This window comes from Hyperolius riggenbachi, chromosome 2, assembly GCF_040937935.1.
Source record: "Hyperolius riggenbachi isolate aHypRig1 chromosome 2, aHypRig1.pri, whole genome shotgun sequence".
Lineage (NCBI taxonomy): Eukaryota > Metazoa > Chordata > Amphibia > Anura > Hyperoliidae > Hyperolius > Hyperolius riggenbachi.
This window is the reverse complement of record NC_090647.1, coordinates 403,964,482-403,977,893: the sequence shown is the minus strand read 5'-3', so window position 1 is coordinate 403,977,893 and position 13,412 is coordinate 403,964,482.

The following is a 13,412-nucleotide window of genomic DNA, read 5'->3' as shown; positions in this document are numbered from 1 at the left end:
CATCACATAGAAGATTGTACAAAGGAGATGTGTGGTCAGCTTAGAACTGGAGCTTTGGTCATCATATACAATTTGGTCATTATAAAAAGCAACGATGGTGCTGGGAAATCAATAAAAAGTAGTAGCAAATAATGCCCTAGACATAGCCTCAGTAAAAGAAAACCAATTGTCTATAAAATAGCCCTGATGAGATCTGCAAATACTTTATTTTTTATTGTGCTCCGCATCTTTGTAAAATTGTGATTGTAGGTTTTCCTGTAAAATACGCACAATGCATTCATACGTTAATTTAAACTATATGCTTGGATTACATGTCACTTCATTTTACAATACTCCTGAGGAAAATACCTTTACATTTTTGTTAGAACCTCCAGGAAAGTTGTATAAATAAAGTGTTTCTTGGCCAAAAAAAATATTGTTCATGTATATACATTTCTTTCATCAAGGCACGTAGACATGGTGCACAGCATTGTCGCATTTCAACACTAGGTTCTCATTTAGAATCTGGGCCAGGACACTATCTACATGGAGTTTGTATGCTCTCCCAGTGTTTGTGTGGGCTTTCAGTTTCCTCCCACTTCAGTTTCCTCCCACTTCAGTTCCCTCCCACTTTCCAAAACATATAGATAAGTTAATTGGTGTCCCCCATAGTGGCCTTACACCTGTTAGGGACATAATGACAATGGTAAGCATTAGATTGTAAATCCCTCTAAGGCCACATACACACATCAGACCATAGGCTTTTGAAAATGAAAGATCACAGACTAATTTTACCCCCTTCCATGTAGTATGAGAGCCATACCTTCACAGTCTTTTCTATGGAGCTGAACTCCCCATCAGAAAAAAAATCTTTGCAAGATGCTGCACACACAGATGCTGTACAGACACAAAAGATCAGTATCTGCAAAAGATCTGTTCCTGCCAAAGATCCGTTCCTGCAAATTGCATTCATAGTCTATGAGATCTGCAGATCATCATACACACCTTGTTTAACTGACATTCATCTGCAGATCAGATCCAACAGGATGGATTTTCAGATCTGCAGATGATTGTCTGATCTGCTGATGAATGTCAGTTAAACAAGGTGTGTATGATGATCTGCAGATCTCATAGACTATGAATACATTTTTCAGGAACGGATCTTTTGCAGATACTGATCTTTTGAATGTCTACAGCATCTTTGTGTGCAGCATCTTGCAAAGATTTCTGTCTGATGGGGAGTTCAGCTCCATAGAATAGACTGTGTAGGTATGGCTCTCATACTACATGGAAGGGGGTAAAATTGGTCTGTGATCTTACATTTTCCAAAGACTATGGTCTGATGTGTGTATGAGCCTTTAGGAACAGCAAGTAACATGATTATATACTGTATAAAGTGCTATGAAAAATGTCATCCCTTTATACATAACAAAGCCTGCATAGATAAAAGAGTGGTGAGTTTATTTATGATATGCAGGAAGTAATTAAGCAGAAAGGAAGATTCTCATTAGACTTGGCATATGAGATTAGAGTTTATAGTGCAAAGCTAATATTTTGGTTTCTGCTGCCCTAATTTCCCAGTTAGCACAAACCTAACCCCCACCTTTCAACCTATGCGTAGTACTAACCACTTCTTTCCTTGGGAAGCCTCTGGATCATGTAGAGGTTTCCCTGTCCTCTTTAGCACTACCGCTGCTCGCCAGTATCCTCTGGAACATTGGGATCGTGCTCCCCTTCTGGCATGAGTGCGGCCGCCCCTGCACATTAGCATGCACGAGCGGCTCCGGCTTACTGTGCAGGTGTGGCCTAATTCACACAGGTGCAGTGCAGGTGCACTCGTGCCTGAAGAGAAGTGTGGCCCTAATCTCCTTAGTGACAAGCCCTTCCCGGATTTCTTTTGGGGTCCGCACTTTGCAACAAGGTACCGGAGGATGGCGTGGGAAGCCTCTGTAGGATCCAGAGGTTTCCAACTTTTTAGGTATGTCTTTTTTTAACCCGAGGTTAGCCTTGGATACACTTGAAATGCAACCACCCTCTATTTTTTCCTATCTAATTTATTTAATTCCCATCACAATTCCCCCAACTACCTCAACTGAAAATACATTTATGAGATAATTCATATTTTTTACTCGTGGTGAATAGTACTCTAAAGAGCCTTATAATATTATTTTTATTTTAAGGGCTTCATTTTTAAAGAGAATCTGTACTCTAAAATTCTTACAATAAAAAGCATACCATTCTATTCATTATGTTCTCCTGGGCCCCTCTGTGCCGTTTCTGCCACTCCCTGCTGTGATTCTGGCTTGTAATTGCCGGTTTTAGGCAGTATTTACAAACAAAAGACATGGCTGCTAACCAGAGTGTGATAGGCTGAGAGAAGCTCAGTCTGTGACTCACACAGAGCCTGGAGGGGACATGGAGAGGGTGTGTATAGCTTCTATCCTATCACAAGTAGAGCAGCACATTCCTGCCTGAGTGCCTGAGCCCGACAAAGCCGTCAGAGGAAAGAAGATTAGATTATATAACAGAGATAATAAAGCCACTGTGCAACTAGAAAAGGCTGCAGTAAGACAGACTACATTAGAACAGGTATAGGAACTTATAGGATAGAAGAAATAAGGCTGAAAATTTTGTTGCAGAGTCTCTTTAAGACTGCATCCTAAACTGCAGCCATGGCAGTCTGCTGTAAAATCTGCTTTGTTGAGCTGCAAAACAAACAAAAGTATTGATCCTTTGATATTTTCATCACTGAAATACCATCAGCAGCTTTTTTTCTCATCCAGATGAAAGGATTTTGCCTTCTTTTTGCTTTTCAGGACATAGCTAGGGCATAGCTAGAAGTCTAGTTTTTTTAACACTTGCTGTCTAGAAAAACAGAAAGGGACTTCAGACAAATTATTAGTAGTACTAGTACTAAATGTACCTATTAGCCAGATGCAGTAAACTGCATAAAGTTGAGGTGCGTGGGGAGCGCATGGCAATTTTACAATTGCTTCCACTGGTGGAGCGCCGCCAATTGACTTTCAAATGTACATGCAACCTAGAATTATTTGCATCTCATTAACCATTTCTAGTAAACATACATGGATCAGTCAGCAAATCTAGCAATGCTAAGATACAATAGAAAAATTGCCCTGTTCATAATGGGGTGGACATAGGAGTTTCTGGGCAGTGGTAGTTGGTAAGTTGTAAGTAAGCCAAGACCTAGATGATTCATGCATAGCTTGTTGGAAGCAATGATAGTTCAGTGACTAGTGAGAGAGATTATAAACCTACTTGAAAAAAGTCAGTTTTTCGCTTGTGTTTGAACATAACCAAAAGGTTGTTAAACCGATTTAGGGTGAAGATCTAGAGGAGAGAAACACTGCCTGTAGAGACAGGACACTAATGCTGGGCATACACAGCGCGATAGTTGTTATCAATCGAGCCGCCGATGGCTCGATTGATAATATTCAGCCTGTCCGATCACCGCGGTGGATCGATACCGCGCTCGATCCCTGCAGGCGGACAATGGAAGAAACGAGTGGCTGATAAGGCACTGCCCGCAAGGACAAGCGGGAATCGATCCACGCGCCCGCGGGGAGGCGTCGGCATCGAGCCAGCGGCTCGATTCCGGCGCATAATCGCAGCGTGTATGCCCAGCATAAAGTCTCCATTACAGGCAAGGCACAGGAGCTGTAGTGATGTGATAGGAGCTCAGGTGCTGATCTTGGATGCAGCATACTTCCTCTTATTATGGGGATATGGTACATAGCACTGAGGGAAAGTGAAGAATAGCAGCTCACAGTAGAGCTGCAGATACTCCCGTACGCTGCAGTGGTCTGCTCCATCGCCGATGCCAGGCTGCCAAGATATTTGTAGGTATTATAGATGAAATATAAAATGAGTATTTAAAAAGACACACACACACACACACACACACACACACACACACACACACACACACACACACACACACACACACACACACACACACACACACACACACACACACACACACACACACACACACACACACACACACACATCCAGCTGGACAGAGTACTGGTTAAGGGCTCTGCCTCTGACACAGGAGACCTGGGTTTAAATCTTGGCTCAATCTGTTCAGTAAGCCAGCACCTATTCAGTAGGAGACTTTGGGCAAGACTCTCTAACACTGCTACTGCCTATAGAACGTGCCCTAATGGCTGCAGCTCTAGCACTTTGAGTCCGCCAGGACTCAAAGTGCTAGAAATGTTAATTGTTATATGTTATTTGATATAAATGTCTTTCGATCATTAGTCAATTGATGCAATAGTCACAGGACTGTGACCATTGACCATCAGACGTGTGGACCCACACACACGCAGTTTACAGCCATCATGATAGGCATCATCGTTGAAAATATATACCATTGCATTTACTTGACTAAGTTATGTGCTTGTCATCAGTACAATGACTGTGAGAGTTGTAGATGTGTACAGACAATATGCCTCCATAATATATTTATAAATCATTACCACCACCCTATGCAGTCTTATAGGCATCAAACTTTCCACCTCTCAAACTCATACCCAGTGATCTGAGTTTTTTTTTCTGTATTTTTTTTTATTTATCTGAATATATACTGTATATTTACTCAAAATGCAAGTGATTAGTTAAGTTTGACTATAGTTCAGGCTATTGCTTTGAGGAAAATTCCACCCATGTTCAGTCATGTTTAGCAGTCGTCTGCATGTGTACAGTGACACCATCATGCATGCAGGGTAAACACATGGGCTTCCAGTCTTCATGGGAACTCTGGCTTCACCCTGTGCTGCAGTGTAGAAAGTAGTGGCGTGGAAGAAAGGCTGAGCCATATACTGTAGCATGATAGGAACAACCTCTTGTTGGGTACAGAAGAGTGATGACAAGAGGGCAGATTTAGTTGGTCAAGTATGCATTTTTAGGTAACCATTATCTTCCAAGCATTTATCCTACCCTTTGCACACTAGGAGCCAGATCCAATCCACTTGTTTTCCTATGCTTTCATCTAGGTGGTATTTCACATCTTATCAATAAAATGACCTTTACGCTAGCAGCAAGCAAGCTTTGTTTTACTTTTTCAATTGCAGAGTGCTGAAAAGTTATTTTAAAACGGAAGATAAAGATGATCTCCTAAGATAAAACTTAAGACAAAAAGTGGATTGGATTGGGCCCTATGTGTTCCCCCACACACCCATTTGTCCCATCGATCCCCTTTGTCACTTCAAATAACCAGTATTACCGTAATTGTTAGTATTATTATTAGTAATAACCAGTATTCCGTTTTTTTGTTTTTTTTAAATATAATTCTTGAACTTCTTTGGGATTTTATGGTGGCCATACATCTCTTGAATTGGCGGCTGATCGAGTATCAGATTCGATAACTATTATCGAATCGGATAAAAAATTGGTGCAGCCAAGAGCATGCCCCATCGACAATGCAACCAATTTCTGGACAAAATTGGTTGCATGTACCGATCAGACATGCTGCAAGATGTCAGGCCATTGTGGTTGATCGAGTGTGCGGCAGTAATAGTAAGTGATATTGGAATTAGCAATGAATGCGAAACTCCTTGCTCTATGCTCCCTTCCCAGCCCCCCCCCCCCCCCCCCCCCCCTGCCATGTGCATTTATACATTACCCATTCTATTTTATTTTTATCAAGTTGTCTTATTTTGTTTTATTGTAATCTCAAATATGCATCATTGAAATGATGTAATGGTATGAAAGACAGTGAGATCAAACTGCCTCAGTTCCTTTATTTTCTCAGTAAGGTGGGCTTAGGCCAACTGTAGGTATGACTGCAAAGAAGGGAAATTCAAAGTTCCCGCCAATACAATATTAGAAGTTCATAGCTGGCTGCAAATAGAAATGGAAATATAGCAGGTTGCGGGTACCAGTGTTGTGAATGCTCTGTAGTGTTTCAGAAATACTTGTTGCAGAGTGGCTGTTCTGTGTTTTTTTTTTTTTTTTTTTTTTTTTTTTAATATTGTTTGCAGTGATATTTTTTGACTTCCCTTTTATGATTCATTGAAGCTTTGAATGTTTTGTCCATGTCATTATTTCTGTGTGTAACTGCAAGATTAATGTTCATAAAGTGCTGGTGGAAAATACAGAGTGCTGACAGGTGGCAGTGTAGCACTTTCTGTACTTCACACTTGAATGTAGCTATGACATTGGAAAGAGTTAACAAAAAAAATCCCATATGGTATGAATTCTGTTTCGTAAGTGTACTATGAATTGTGTTATATATTAAAAAGTGGATTTGGATGTTTCACTGCAACACTTTTATCCTTTGTGCTAAGAATCTATTCCAGGCCATAAAGGAGTGGTTTTGTCACTAATTGATTGTAGTCATGTAATACAGCGGCATCAGTACCTCTGCTCTTTGTTTCGGAGAAGGAGGTTGTACACTATTGTTGTGTGTCTGCCTCACTGTGCAGATTAGTGCTACAGGACTAACCTTTTCTTACCCACAAAGGACAACTGTAGTAAGAGGTATATGGAGGCTGCCATATTTATTTCCTTTTAAAGAGAATCTGTATTGTTAAAATCGCACAAAAGTAAACATACCAGTGCGTTAGGGGACATCTCCTATTACCCTCTGACACAATTTCGCCGCTCCTCGCCGCATTAAAAGTGGTTAAAAACAGTTTTTAAAAGTTTGTTTATAAACAAACAAAATGGCCACCAAAACAGGAAGTAGGTTGATGTACAGTATGTCCACACATAGAAAATACATCCATACACAAGCAGGCTGTATACAGCCTTCCTTTTGAATCTCAAGAGATCATTTGTGTGTTTCTTTCCCCCTGTTCTCATGCACTGAAGTGACAGGCTGTTTGTTTCTTCCTGCAAACAGCTTTGCCCTTGTCTGTAATTCTTCAGTATGTGAAAGCCCAGCCAGCTCAGAGAACGATTTATCCAGCTTGTAAAAGATAAGAGAGAAGAGAGAAGCTGCTCTAATCCTAAATAATACACAGGCAGTGTGCATAGAGGGGCCTGGAAGGGGGAGTTCATATCAGAACCACAACACTGAAGAACTTGGCAGCCTTCCAGACACAGGCTGACAAGTCTGACAAGAGAGAGATAAGTTGATTTATTACAGAGACAGTGATAGTATAAAGTGCTGCAGCAAGCCAGAACACATTAGAATAGCTTTTTGAACTTGTAGGATGATAAAAAACAGGATGCAATTTTTGTTACGGAGTCTCTTTAAGCAATATCATTTGTCTGGCAGCCCTGCTGGTCTATTTGGCTGTAGCAGTGTCTGAATCACACCAGAAACAAGCATGCAGCTTATCTTGTCAGATTTGACATGTCAGAAAATGTCAGAAACACTTGATCTGCTTCATGCTTGTTCAGGGTCTGTGGCTAAAAGTATTAGAGGCAGAGAGTCAGCAGAATAGCCAGGTAACTGGTATTGCTTAAAAGGAAATAAATATGGCAGCCTCCATATACCTCTCACTTTAGTTGTCCTTTATTTGTATGACCCAAATCACCTAGTCTCAGCTTCTGAATTATGGTCTGAGCTATGTGAAACACACCCATTAATTAGTATGAGGTCCATAAGATCAACCACTGTGCACAATGGGTTTGTCAGTACTTCATGGTTGCTATGGTGATTGGGGAGGCTGTCTGTTGGCATGACCTCTGGGGACTGGTGTGCTGGTATTTCAGGGGTGGCACTACTAGGCTCTACCCATTTTATGTATATTGACTTAGATGCCTGTTAGGGCCCATTTACACTTAATCAGTTGGTATGCGTTAGTATGCGTTGGTACACGTTTTTTCCATAACAGTGCATTAGGAAGAAGATTTAAGTTAAAATGCTAAAGTTAAATGCTAAAAGTTAAAATGCGTTAAGTGTGAACGGTGCCATAGGAAAACATAGACATTACTTCGAAAATCAGTTTTCTTTCAGTTATAACTGAGAGCCACTGATTAAGTGTAAAAGGGCCCTTAGGGTTGAAAACAGCTGGGTCATTTAATTCCACAGTCATGTGCAGGTCATGGGACACTGTCCAGCAATTGGTGTATGATCTGAAAGTGATGCACAGCCAGATGTAACGTTATGCATTTCGGTTGGGAATGTGGAAGTGTGATCTGACCTACCATAGCTTACTATATGCTTGCCAATTGCCTTTCCTTTTTTCTAGATACTCTCATTAGGAACACTTGCATGCAGGTTTTCAAGGAACTCGGCACATAGGGTGATCCATATATCTTGGAGAACTAACCATAGATCTGTGGATGTTGACTGCCTGAAAGCCTTCAGTCTCTTGAAGTAATCCCAGGCACAAGCGTGCCAACAGATTTGTAAAGTAAAACAGTAGTATTTGTAAGCAAAACTGTTATATGACTTGTTCATATTAGTAGAGTACGCCAGGAATAGTTACCTCGCTCACTGATGTCCCGCGTCTCGTTTCCATGGCAACAGGATGTCACATGACGTGACATCAGAACACGCAAGTGTATTACACTTTGGCAGCTAGCGTGTAATACGCTGGCATGTCCTGATGTCACGTCATGTGACGCCCTGTTGACATGAAGACGCGACGCGGGATATCGGTGAGCAAGGTGAGTTTCAAATCCCCTGGTGCCCACTCGCAACTTTGCAGAGAGGGAGGGGGGTTGGAATTTAAGGAAGGCAGCCCACGGTCTGCGCAATGCGGCCCAGGCCACGTAAAGTTTGCCCAGGGCTGCCATAGACACTGAACAAGCATACAGCAGATCAGGTGTTTCTGACATGTTTGTCAGATCTGACAAGATTAGCTGCATGCTTATTTCTGGAGTGATTCAGTTGACTACAGTTGCCCTTTAAAACTCAAATTTCCAGACCTTAATGCAATAGAAAATCTGGGGAGGAACCTGAAAGCTCGAGTTGCTTTACATCATCTACAAAACCTTACTGACTTGGAGAGGATCTGCAAAGAGGAGAGGGCCAAAATCCCTCCTGAGATGTGTGCAAACCTGGTGGTCAACTACAAGAAATGTTTGATCTCTGTGATTGTCAATAAGGGTTTTTCTAGGGGATCAAATAATTATTTCCTTCATAATGCACATCAAGCTCTGACTTTGGGACACCGAGTTTTGAGGGTTCTTTTGAGGGTTCTACCATTAAAATTATAGAACATTCAAAATTATGTGAATCCACAGCGCTATTAGAAAAGTACCAAAACTCTTTATTCAATAAAATCAAATAGCATGAACCATTAATTCCATCATCAAATTAGGCACTTGCCCCTTTAAAGGGGAACTGAAGAGAGGTATATGGAGGCTGCCATGTTTATTTCCTTTTAAGCAATACTAGTTGCCTGGCAGCCCTGCTGATCCTCTGCCTCTAATACTATTAGCCATAGCCCCTGAACAAGCATGCAGCAGATCAGGTGTTTCAGACTTTAAAGGGACTCCGAGCAGTGCAGAAACTATGGAAAGATGCATATCATTTTAAAGCTCTCTTTCTCCTCTTTCCAATGATATATAAACCGCTGCCCTACGCCTTTTAGTTTTCGCTATTTTCGCGATTGAATTTGCCGCGGCCGCGATTTCAATCGCGAAAATAAAGAAAACTAAAAGGCGTAGGGCAACGATTTAGGTGTCGCCAGAAAGAGGAGAAAGAGAGCTTTAAAATGATATCCATCTTTCCACAGTTACATTGTATTACACAGGCCGACTTTTTCTGCTGAATGGAGCTGCTGAAACTGGGAAAAGTGTCCTCCTGTATAATACAAGTAACTATGGTAAGATGGATATCATTTTAAAGCTCTCTTTCTCCTCTTTCTGGTGACACCTAAATCGCCGCTCTACGCCTTTTAGTTTTCTTTATTTTCGCAATTGAAATCACGGTTGCGGCAATTTCAATCGCGAAAATAGCGAAAACTAAAAGGCGTAGGGCGGCGGTTTATATACCATTGGAAAGAGGAGAAAGAGAGCTTTAAAATGATATGCATCTTTACATAGTTTCTGCACTGCTCGGAGTCCCTTTAAAGTCAGATCTGACAAGACTAGCTGCATGCTTGTTTCTGGTGTTATTCAGATACTACTGCAGAGAAATAGACCAGCAGGGCTGCCAGGCAACTGGTATTGATTAAAAGGAAATAAATATGGCAGCCTCCATATACCTCTTACTTCAGTTCCCCTTTAAACCACAACACAAAATCACACACCATGCATTACCCTCATCAATTATCCACTTCCATAGATGGTTTTGAGAGTAGTTCAAACTGGGTTCCAGTATAGGACTCAATACTCCATCCAATTGTAAAAAAAAGTTTCTGAAATCATAAAAAAATTAATAAATAATAATGCTTACAAGCACTGCATCGGTTAAAAACATAAATGTTTTTTTCTGAGGATATAGTTGACCCAATTGATCAGATATCTTTCAAGCAGCAAGTTGATATCCAGCAATATAATGCACTTGTATCTCAAACTATTATGGTATATTTATATGCCCATTACATTTAAAGCATTGATGCTTTAAACGTATTCATCCAGGACAATAAGTAATTTGGGGTGATGTAAATCTTCTGCCTCAATCCACCGCTTAGTTAAGCTGGCTGCCACAGCGGGGATAGGCTTCCAAGACTGTAGCCACGGCGGTGATCAAGCGCCGCTCTAGACCTGGAAGTGTGCCGCCAGTGGGCTGGATAGTCCTTCGCCAGTGGAGCTTCGTCCCTTTAGCTGATTGGCTGGACAGAACAGTCATTTCTTGATCAGAGGGCAAATGAGCAAAATCAGTTTGGGATCAAATACTTCTTTCCCTCACTGTATGTTCCTTGAGTTGGTACATGTCAAGCACATCTACAAGAAAACATGGCTCATTACATGAGCCCACCCACTTCCATTACATTATGGTTCTGTTCTGCTGCTCACATACACAATATAGGTACTTTCAGCAGAGGGCAGGCTTCACTATGGGCACTTTGGTCTGCAGTAACACAGCCTAATGCACAGCATGCAGTAAAGCACTGTTTGTTAAGAAACTTTTATTTTATGACTGCCATTAACTTTTTCTGTCAGCAGTTTGTGCTATAGTAGCTGTTCTGTGGATTTGGATTAGAAGTGTTAGCTTTCACTCCCCAAGTGCATCAGTAAGCCTTGCACTCCCACCACCCTGTTGCCAGTTCTCCATTTATCCTTTCTTAGACAGCTTTTGGTAGGTGCTACCAATGTATACCATGAACACCTTCGCAAAACCTGCCATTTTGCAGAATCTCTGGGGGAGATTTATCAATGCATTACCAACAGTTTTTTCTTCTAAAACTGTTCTAATCAGCAGAGGAACTGTTCTGCATGATAGTAAGAAACTTCCCAAATCCTACATAATACCGGCAGTTGAGCGTGGATTTCTAGAGCTGCACTACAGTTAAGAAAAGTGCAAATCCATTTCTAAACTGCTGCAGATTAAGACGTGCTCAATAGCAGTTTTACAGACATGATTTGTGAAGGGCTCCTCCCCCCTGCTGAATTCCTCCTCAGAGCCTGCTGACAGCAGATGTGTTGATTACCTCAGCAACAGCAATTTCCCTCACACACTGCACTGCCTGAGAGACCTTCCTAACTCCTCCTATTCGTAACAGTTTAAGAAGGAATCTGCACTATTTAGTGATTTCTTAGAATGTCTGAGACAGTTCTGCACAGATTTCTAAAAACTATTAATATTTTGTCTTAGACACTCTTGATAAATGTCCCCCTCTGATTCATTTGTCTAGCCTTCACGCTTTGGTCTTAGCCATAATGGCTTAAAGAGACACTGAAGACTCATAAAAATACTGTTTTTATTGTAAAAATGTGTTTAACGTTACTGTCCTACCTAAACCGCCGCATCCCCGCCGCTATACACCTACTAAATCCCCCCTAACTCCGCGGGGGGAAATCCGGGCAGTGCTTCTGTGAGAGGCAGAGCTATGAGCCGCAGCTCTGCCTTTCATTCTTCCTTCACTGAGAGGGGTGGGGGAGAGGCGGAGATCCGCCGCTGACAGACGCGTGTAGAGGCAGGGGAGTTGGGGGGGGGAGTTTAGTTAGTGTACAGCGGCGGGAATGCGGCGGTTTTGGTAGGGCAGTAATGTTAAATACATTTTTAAAATAAAAACAGGATTTTTAGGAGACTTCAGTGTCTCTTTAAAATCGATACTTACCTGTGCTTACCTATTTTTCCTGCTTCCACCAAATCACCCTCAAGAAAATACTGTTTATTTATGTGCTAATTTTTCCCTACCTCTTTATGGGTGACTTTGTAATCAGATACAGTAAACAATGCTGATCATGTTACATGTCTGCTTTAAATGTTGCTGCTGACAGGAGCATGCTGAGCATGTAACTTATTTCAGTGTGATTATTTGTACTACTAAAACCTGAGATAGTAAATTGGTTTTATACAACATGCATTGATATAAAAAGCAAAGGTCATGGGATGGACCAGCTGTTATGGACTTCTAGCCCTAGTTTCAGGAGATATAATAAATGATTTGTGAGACTTTTTTCACACTTTACCTTCAAGCTTATTTTGTTATTCGAATCATGCTTTATTTTTTTTAGATGGCATTTTTGAAGATGTGAACATTAATGTTGACAGGTATGAATGAAAAAATCATGAAATGCTCCATCAGAGTATTCCAAATTATGAGAAGGATGTCCCAGTTGCTAATGCAGGACACTGCTGTATCCTCTACAGTTTAGAGCTGGAACTTGCCTCAGTACTACAGTTTTATTTTCTGTTGTGACCTAGCTAATTCTCCAATGTCTACCTTTAGCCCTATTCTCAACTTGTTTGCTGCCTGACCTGAATTTGCTTTCTCTGTTGTCTGCTGCCTGCCCTGACATCGGCTTGTTATTTCTCTATGTTGCCACCGGCCTGCTTTACTTTCTATTTTCCATCCATTAGTAATGAGCTTTCCCCATAGGCCATTTATGGTGGTTGCTCGGACAGCAACCCAAATTTGTAAATACCCTTCTATTTACTTTGAACGTTGCTTTGTTGCACTGACATACTACACAATTGGGCTTCCAATGTTACCATCTTCGTCTTTATAGATTTCTTGAATCAACCCTGCACTTGTCATCTTCTAGGATTAATGGGCCATATTCTCTTGCAGGGCTTTCTAATGAAGACCAGTAGCCACCTAGACTCCGAGCTCCAGGAGAGCACATGCCTATCTGGTGCTAGAATCCACAGAATTCAATTTTGTGCCTGTAGAATAGTTCTGCTAGCAACCCCGAGCTGCTTAATGGTTTGAGCATATGTAGGAAATAACAGGAAGTGGCCTGCTTTATTGACCATTGTCAGTGTGTGTAGGCAGGTCCAGAACTATATTACTTGTGCCCCTAGGCCTATTTTCTTGTCCTTCCCGACTATTCTGTGTCTAGCATTAGCCCATATGTACTCTGCCCCCCCTTTGATTCCATGTTTAGTCCCTTTTATTTTC